This window comes from Microtus ochrogaster, chromosome 15 (assembly GCF_000317375.1).
Source record: "Microtus ochrogaster isolate Prairie Vole_2 chromosome 15, MicOch1.0, whole genome shotgun sequence".
Classification (NCBI taxonomy): Eukaryota; Metazoa; Chordata; class Mammalia; order Rodentia; family Cricetidae; genus Microtus; species Microtus ochrogaster.
Window position 1 is genome coordinate 29,097,608 of NC_022017.1, and position 8,268 is coordinate 29,105,875.

Genomic DNA, 8,268 nt, shown 5'->3' on the forward strand with positions numbered 1-8,268 from the left:
AAACAGGTCCTCTGTAGACCAGGGTAAAATCTGCCTGCTTCTTCCTTCAAAATACTGGGATTAAAGGTCATGCTAGTACCTTTTCTCTATTTTTTTATAGTTTTATTTTAAATTATGCATATACGTGTCTGTCTGTGTAGGGGTATGTGCCCATGGATCTCCTGGAACTCGAGTTACATGTGATTGGAGGGGTGGGACTCAAACTTTGGTCCTCTAGAAGGGCTCACTAACAAGTGAGCCATTTCGCCAGCCCTGACTTAGCGTCTTTCATTGACCTCTCTTGGATTACTGTCAAACACCCTCAAACCTCAGAACTCAGCACAACATGCTGGTGCATGCCTGCAATCCCAGCACTTGAGAGGCAGGGGCAGAAGGTCAATGCAAGACTGGCGTCAACTAGATCTCTAGAGCCAGTTCCAGAGCGACGCAGTGAGACCCTGTCTCCAAATTCACAAAAGAATAAGGGCAATCACAACAAAATCGATCTAAAAGTTTATAAGAAAAGAAAACAAACAACCTCAGGGCTCATTTCCAGAAACGAAAACTCGAGTGCAGAGACTCAAAGGGCCAACAGCAACAGCGCAGGACTTCAGCTGGAACTTACGGCTGCCCCTGGGTGGCCGTACCTGGTGACTTACTCCTCAGGCTTCATCTGTCCCTGTTTCTGCCCATCGCTGCCTCTGCTCGGAATGGCCTCTCTCCTCCGATCTTTCAAGCATTCACATAGAAATTCTTCTAGGAAGACCTTCCACCCCAGGCGCAATAAGCCTGCCTCCTCCACACTGGGGCATAATTCAATCTGACAGCATAATGGCTGAATGTGTCCTCCTGGCACGTCCACAGAGCTGGAGGCAGGAGCTGAAGCAGAGCCAGTTCCTGTCCATGGAGAGCTGAGGCTAATGGTCCGTATCTGTCTTGTGCCAGAGCTCCAGGGTGGTGAGCCCCCATGGAACGGAATTACTCAGATTTCCACGCGCAGGACTCTGCTTCCTCTACAGCCCTTTTGCCTTTTCTGCGGGGTATGGGAACTCAAATACTTCATTAAACTCTGGCCTTGAGGAGCCTGCTAACCTTTCCTGGTGAGCCCTTATGGCTGTGGCATTTGCCAGTTCCTGCTTCCTTGGCCTTTACTCTCACCTCCATGGTGGTGGAGAGGAAGGCGACACCAGTGGGCGGGAGCTCACCCAAGGCCAGAAAGGCTTGGGTTCAAATACAGTGCAGTAGCTTTGGGGTGACCACACAAATCCTGAGTCGCCCCAACTTCTTCAGTAAAATGCAAACACAAGTACCAACCCTCCGTGAACTACAAGTAGAGAAAATTAAATTTTAAAAAAATTAATGTTTAAAAAAAGCCGGCCGTAGTGGCACACGGCTTTAATCCCAGCACTTGGGAGGAGGATTTCTGAGTTCCAGCCTGGTCTACGAGTTCCAGAACAACAAGGGCTACACAGAGAAGCCCTGTCTCCAAAAACAAACAAACAAACAAACAAACAAACAAACAGTTGAAGACATTTAAAAAAGATACACTACATCAGCCTCCCAGCACAGAAATAATAGAAATAATAGATGTTAACCCAAGATCTCCTTCCTTGTCCTTCACTTTGGCCGAGCATCTTACTCTTTCACCTGAGCTCTCTCCTCCTCCAGGAAGCCTTCCGGTGCATTTCCCGGCTGCTGCCTTGTCTTTCCCCAGTGTGCTGACGCTAGAGTCCTTGCCTTTCTTTCTAAGTTCTCAAGTTTCTACTTTTGTTTTGTTTTGTTTATCATGAAAAGGTTTCTCTGTGTAGCCCTGGCTGTCCCAGAATTGTTCTGGAACTGGCACTGTAGACCAGGCTATCCTTAAACTCACAAGAATCTGCCCCCTACTGCCTCCCAAGTGCTGGGATTAAAGGTGTGTGTCACCACCACCCGGTTCAGTTTCATTCTTAAAAGACGTATTTTGTGCCAGGCCATGGTGGCGCACGCCTTTAATCCCAGCACTCGGGAGGCAGAGACAGGCAGATCTCTGTGAGATTGAAGCTAGCCTGGTCTACAGAGTGAGTTCCATGACATCCAGGACTGTTACACAAAGAGACCCTGACTCGAAAAACAAAAACAAACAAACAAACAAACAAAGACTTATCGTGTGTGTACATGGATGCACATGGGATGCCCACACCTGTGAGCAAGCACAGACTCCAGAAGAGAGGGCCAAGCGTCCCCCTCTCTCACTCTTCACCATTGCCTTTGAGGCAGGGCCTCTCCCTGGATCTGGCACTCATATATTCTAGGCTCTTAACCACTTTCCAGCCCATTTTCTTAATGAATTTACTTTTCTATTTCCAATCAGACTGCAAGGTGCTCAATCCCTGACCTGCCTCACAGTAGCTTAACCAGAGGGGCTTTTCCCTTGCTAGGTTGCACAGGACTCTGGGAAAGGACGAATATCTAGAGGCAGAGAACTACGGAGGAGTCAGAACTCTACTCTAAACTTCTACCAAGACATCCAATTCTCCAGGCCTCCCATTCCCCATCTGGAAACGATGTATTGAAATGCCTACCCTGTGACAGATAGTTCGGTGGGTAAAGGTGCTTGCCACCAAGTCTGACAGCCTGAGTCTGACACCTAGTAATCCCACAAGCGGTCTTCTGGTTGCCACACATACACCAAGATACGCGCACGCCCCCTCCCGGTAAGTAAATAAGCAGGAATGACATTTTTATCTTTAAATTTTATGTGTATGGGTGTTTTTGCTTGCATATATATTTGGGTACCATGTGTGTGCCTGGTACCTTCAGAGGCCAAAAGAGGGTTTAGATGCCCTGAAACTGGAGGTAAGGACTGTTGTGAGTTACTATGTGAGTGCTGGGAATCAAACTTCAGTATTCTGGAAGAGCAACAGTGTTCTTAATTGCTGAGCCATCTCCCCAGACTGATTATATATATGTAAAGAAAAGTCTGCTGTAATTGCTAGGAAGGACAGATGAGCCCACATATGTGAAAGGCCTTTTGTTATGAACTAAATAAAAAGCACTGAACATATTTTTCCCTTCTTTCTCCTTTTTTTTTTTTCTTTTTGGTTTTTTGAGACAGGGTTTCTCTGCATTACAGCCCTGGCTGTCCTGGAACTCCTTTTGTGGACCAGGCTAATCTCAAATGCACAGATCCACCTGCCTCTGCCTCCCAAGTTCTGGGATTAAAGGCATGTGCCACCATTCCCAGCTTATTTTGTTTTGTTTTGTTTTTTAGACAGTTCCTCTGTGAAGCTCTGGCTGTCCCGGAACTTGCTCTATAGACCAGGCTGGTCTTAAACTCAGAGATCTATCTGACTGCCTCTGCCTCTCAAATGCTGGGATTAAAGGCGGGCAAGATTTTTTTTTATTTTTTTTTTCCTTTGGTTTTTTTTGAGATAGGGTTTCTCTGTGGTTTTTGGAGCCTGTCCTGGAACTAGCTCTGTAGACCAGGCTGGTCTCGAACTCACAGAGATCCGCCTGCCTCTGCCTCCCGAGCACTGGGATTAAAGGCCTGCGCCACCACCGCCCGGCTAAGATTTTATTTTTTAACTGTGTGTTTGTATATGTGGGTGTGTACACGTGGATGGAAATGTAGGTGGAGGCAGAAGAGGATGTCAGATCCTTCAGCTGGAGTTACAGACTCTTATCAGCTGCATGATGTGGATGCTGGGAATTCAACTGAGGTCCTCTGCAACAGCACTTAACCACTGAGTCACCTCAACAGCCACCACCACCCCTCTTTTTCTAAAGACAAGGGCTCCAGTTGGGCGTGGCTGCCAGATCTCAGAATTCAAGGCCAGCCCGGTCTACAAAGCAAGTTCCAGAACGTCCAGGGCTACAAAGAGAAACCCTGAACCAAATGAGAGAGAGAAGGTCTCGCTATGTAGCCCAACTTGTCCCGTAAGTCACAGTTCTCTTGCCTCTATCTCCTGAGTGCTGGGAGGTGTGTATCAGAAACCCCGGTGCTTGTGTGCACACACGCATGCACATACACACAGACACACACGTACCAAATGCTATAAACAGACTATTATTTAGAGAGTCTCGAACCCACTGACAATTGCACTGTCAAACCTAAGAATTAAGAATCAGGCTCATCCCACTGAACTCCACTTCCAAAAAGATTCAACAAGCCACATTCCAAACTACAGTACCTAAATTAGGTTAAAGCTCACAGTAACCATTAAACAGACATTATGGCAACCTAGGAAACACAAAGCCCCTCTCTCACCCTCAGATCTCCGCCTTCCTGAAAATGGAGATTCGGGGTCAGATAACCAGTTAGGAATCCTAGCTGGAAATTTCCAGCAAGATACCCAATTCTCTAAGCCTTCGGTTCCTCAAATGGAAAAGAAGGATGGAAAAATGTCTACCGGGCATAAGTGCCATGAGGGGCAGATGAGCCCACGTATGCCCAGCTCAGGACACACGCACAAGACACACACCATCTAGAACCTGTTTCACCCAGTTTGGGCCTTGCAGCAGACTTCTATGGAAGAAAGAAGTCTGAAGATATCAGGGAGGGCACGGCTGTAGCTGTGGTAGGGGTAAGTCTTGGTAAAAGAAGGAAAGAATCTGCTGGAATTTCATGTCCAACACAGTTGCTATATGTACTATAATTATCGCATTTGTGTAAAAATTCAAGGATCTGCATTCTGCTATTTTCATCAAACTGGATGAACTGCAGACACTTGGGAAAATGGCAAGAAGTTGGGGGTTCTGATTCTTGTGCCCGAGCACCGATGTCAACAACTGAAAACCGAGCCCCCCCATCACTTTGCTGTGGGCCCCCAGCATCCCGGGACTTGAAGCTTCGGCTCTTCAGCCCCCAACCTTCCCCATTAATGTCCTGTTGGCACCTCAGCCATCCTGTTCTGTCAAGAGCGAACTCTTTTTCTACCCGATTCCCACTCCTGGGGCATGGGGGGTGGGGCTTTGTCTCTGCGAAGGACCCCCCCCCCACACACACATACACAATCCAGGCACTTTACAAATACCAGAACCCAAGGGTTTCTAAGCGGGAAAGAAAAACAGTTATGAGTGGCAGAGGGGACCTTCTGCCCGCTGAGGGTAGTGTGTGTGTGTGGGTCGGCTCTGCTTCTTTAGGGTCCCAGACCTGCAAGGGCGCCCCTCTGTCGCCATAGTCCCAGCACCCAGAGTCCCCGTAAATTCCCTGCTTGGTTACTGCCCACCCGGGAGGCCTCTGAGGCCAGTGATGGATGCCACGACCGGAAATGCCCTCCTGCTCAGCCGACCCAGACCGCGCCCCCCTTTCCTGCCGCCCCCTCCCCCAGGGCTAGGCCCACAGGCCCCGGATCCCCGGACTCGCGTGGCCGCTGTAACCGACTGGGGCGACCCATCAGCCGGCCATTGTCCTTGGCCCTCGCCGCGGCCCCTCCACATCAAGGCACTGCGAATCCAAAGCGAATACAAAAGAAACGGGGGACCCCACTACCAAGCTCGGACCACCCCCTTTCGGTGGCATCCGCGCACCTCCACCATACCAGGGGAGACTGCTCCCCACCACCACCACGGAAGAAAATCCCAAGACATCCCCTGGGGGCTGCAGTGGAGACTCAATCTCCCAGGCGGCAGGTGCCCGGCCACACAATAACTTTGAAACTTTGGGGCAGGGGTACAGGGATCTGCACAGGGATCCCCCAAAATAGTTCATGGTAATGGGGGTGCTATTGCTTTATTCTTGCAAAGCCGCCTTTCCAGGTGGCCGGGCCCCGACTTCCCGCGCCTCCTCCGCGCGCGGCCCTGCCCGGCCCTGCCCGGACGCCCCAACCTCGCGCGCCCCAACCTTGCGTGCCACCGGCAACGCGGTGGCTCGGCCTCTGCCCCGCGGGGCTCCACCGCGCCAAAGCACTCACCTCGGCCGGGCTGCGCTCCCCGCGGGCCTGCGCCGAGCCCGATAAATGGTATGCTATGACTAGAGGTATGATTACGTTATTATTATTAGTAATAATAAGAGTAAATGCTATTTAATTACGGGCGGCCGCATCCTGCTCCCGGCGCCGCCGCCCGGGCAGCTCGGTCCATGTGGCTCCGGAGCGCTTTACTTTCATTTCCAGCCCCCTCGGCCGGCCGCTCGCGGCAGCACCCGCTGGAGGCTCCGTCTCCCTGCAGCTCTCCCTCCTCGGGTCCTAGAGAGCGCAGCTCCTCCTCGCTTAGTCGCGCCCGGGGTGGGCGGCGCGGGCTGCGCACCTTGGGGGGAAGGGGTGGGGAGTCGGGAAGCCCCCCTTCCCAGTGGACGGTTCATGCCTGGAATTCACCTTGATTTTCTTTTAAAAGTGCCCTTCCTTGTCCGGGCTTTTTTTCTGACAGTTCTGCATTTCTGGGAGGATGCTGGACCAACCCAGCGTCTCTGTTCTCCAATATCCCCTCCCCCCCAGTCGCTGCCCCCAATCCAAGCTAAAAGCCACACTCGACTTTCCAGGTGCTTCTCCAAGCCCCTGGTGGCTTTGTGCCCTTTTGGTTGATAATCAGAACTCAGTCGGTCTCATTTGGCTGAGGTTCCATGTATGGAAAGTTAAAGGAAAAAAAAAAAGAGCACTTGTTTAAGAAAGCCAGACTGATTTTATTCAAGGAAGGGCCATCATGGTGGGTTTAGAGACCTCTGCACTGAATTCAGCAAGAACAATTAGAAATTCCTAAGAGCAAGGCAGGGTCAGAGGACAGAAAACTAAGAAGGGTAAGATGTGATTTCGACTAGCCCTACCTAACAGGATTCCATTTAAATATTTTTAAATTCAAGTTTTGGATTTTTTTGTTTGTTTTAAAATGATTTTAATTTTGTGTGTATTCGTGTTTTGGCTGCAGGTATGTATATGTACCATGCGTGTCCCTAGTGCTTGGCAGAGGCCAGAAGAGGGCGTCGGATCTCCTGAGACCGGAGTTAGAGAGGTTGTGAGCCGCTGTGTAGGTGCCAGGAATATAAGATGGGCCCTCTGGAAGAGCAGCCAGAGCTCACAACTGCTGAGCTGTCTTTTCTTGGAGATAGGTCAGGTACCGGAACATCACCTTGAGGACTGGTAGCGGATGAGGATGAGTGTTCATGGTATTCAGAGATGGATTCTAGTTAAACCCCTGTTCTAGTTTAGTAGGATTCTTGCTAAAATTTGGACAACTGGGCCAGGCATGGTAGTACAGGCCTTCAGTCCCAGCACCGAGGAAGCAACGGCAGACCAGATCTCTGTGAGGTTGAGGCCAGTCTGGTCTAAATAACAAATTCCAGGATAGTCAGGACTACATAGAGAGATGCTATCTCAAAAAATAATGATAATAATTTCTTTGGAAAAAATCTAAAAAGTAAAACAAAATTCAGACGACTCAGAGATATATACAGAAGCCCAAAAGTCCAGACCCAGTTGAAAAGTTCAGGGGAGCCTAAGTAGAATTCTATCATAAAACGTCTCTTTGTTGGGTGGGGATCTCTCTAGAAGCGACTTAAGGTGGCTAAGAGGACCGAGGTAAAAGAGAAGTTAACCAAACAGATCTTCTAAGTATCCAAGGTCCTGCCTTAGAACTGGTAACAGGCAGGCTGGATTTGAATCCAGATCTTTGGATTCCAAACCATGTTTCTCCTACACTGTAAGTAGCTGCCCTCTTGATTGCTAAAAGACCCACCCTCAGTCAGCTGCCTCCCTCTTTCCTCCTCTGCATTTTATGCACATGCGTGTGTATGTATATTTAATTTATTGCAGATCAGCTGTGAGCCTGGCAGACTTCATCTTTACAAATGTTATCTCTTCGACAAACACTTGTGCCAGACATACCCTTGGGAACTATAGCTTTTTTTTTTTGAGGGAGATGAATTTTAAACACTGAAATACACTATGGCATGTGCTCAAGAGGGACAAGAATCTAAGAATCTAGGGCTGTGTTTTCTTATTCAGTTCATAAAAGAATCCTGGAACGTGGGTTTTAGCATGCCCATCTCAAGGATGGATAACTAAAGCTCAGAAGTTAAACTGTCCGAGGGGGCAGCTCTCATTCCAGACTTTGTACATCACACATGACCTGGCGGTTTCTAAGAACTGTCTCTTCAGGGCAAATTGGAAAGGGAACAAATGCTCATATGCTTCCTTTTTCCTTATTTCTTTCTTTCTTTCTTTCTTTCTTTCTTTCTTTCTTTTCTTTGTGTTTTTGTTTTTTTGTTTTTTCGAGACAGGGTTTCTCTGTGTAGCTTTTGGAGCCTGTCCTGGAACTTGCTTTGTAGACCAGGCTGACCTCGAACTCACAGAGATCTGCCTGCCTCTGCCTCCCAAG

At 49.0% G+C, this 8,268-nt stretch overlaps 1 protein-coding gene across 2 annotated transcripts in view; it reads right to left on the bottom strand.

Moving 5' to 3' along the window:
• Zc3h7b (zinc finger CCCH-type containing 7B) overlaps window positions 1–6,263 on the bottom strand; it is a 51,950-nt gene extending 45,687 nt beyond the window's left edge. The window contains exon 1 of one of the 2 annotated variants that reach the window (XM_013348854.2): window positions 5,871–6,263. The gene's annotated coding sequence lies outside the window, so the exon portion shown is untranslated. The remainder of the gene's footprint in view (window positions 1–5,870) is intronic. The other variant, XM_005354485.3, reaches the window with a different exon arrangement.
• Between the last annotated feature and the right edge of the window lie 2,005 nt (window positions 6,264–8,268).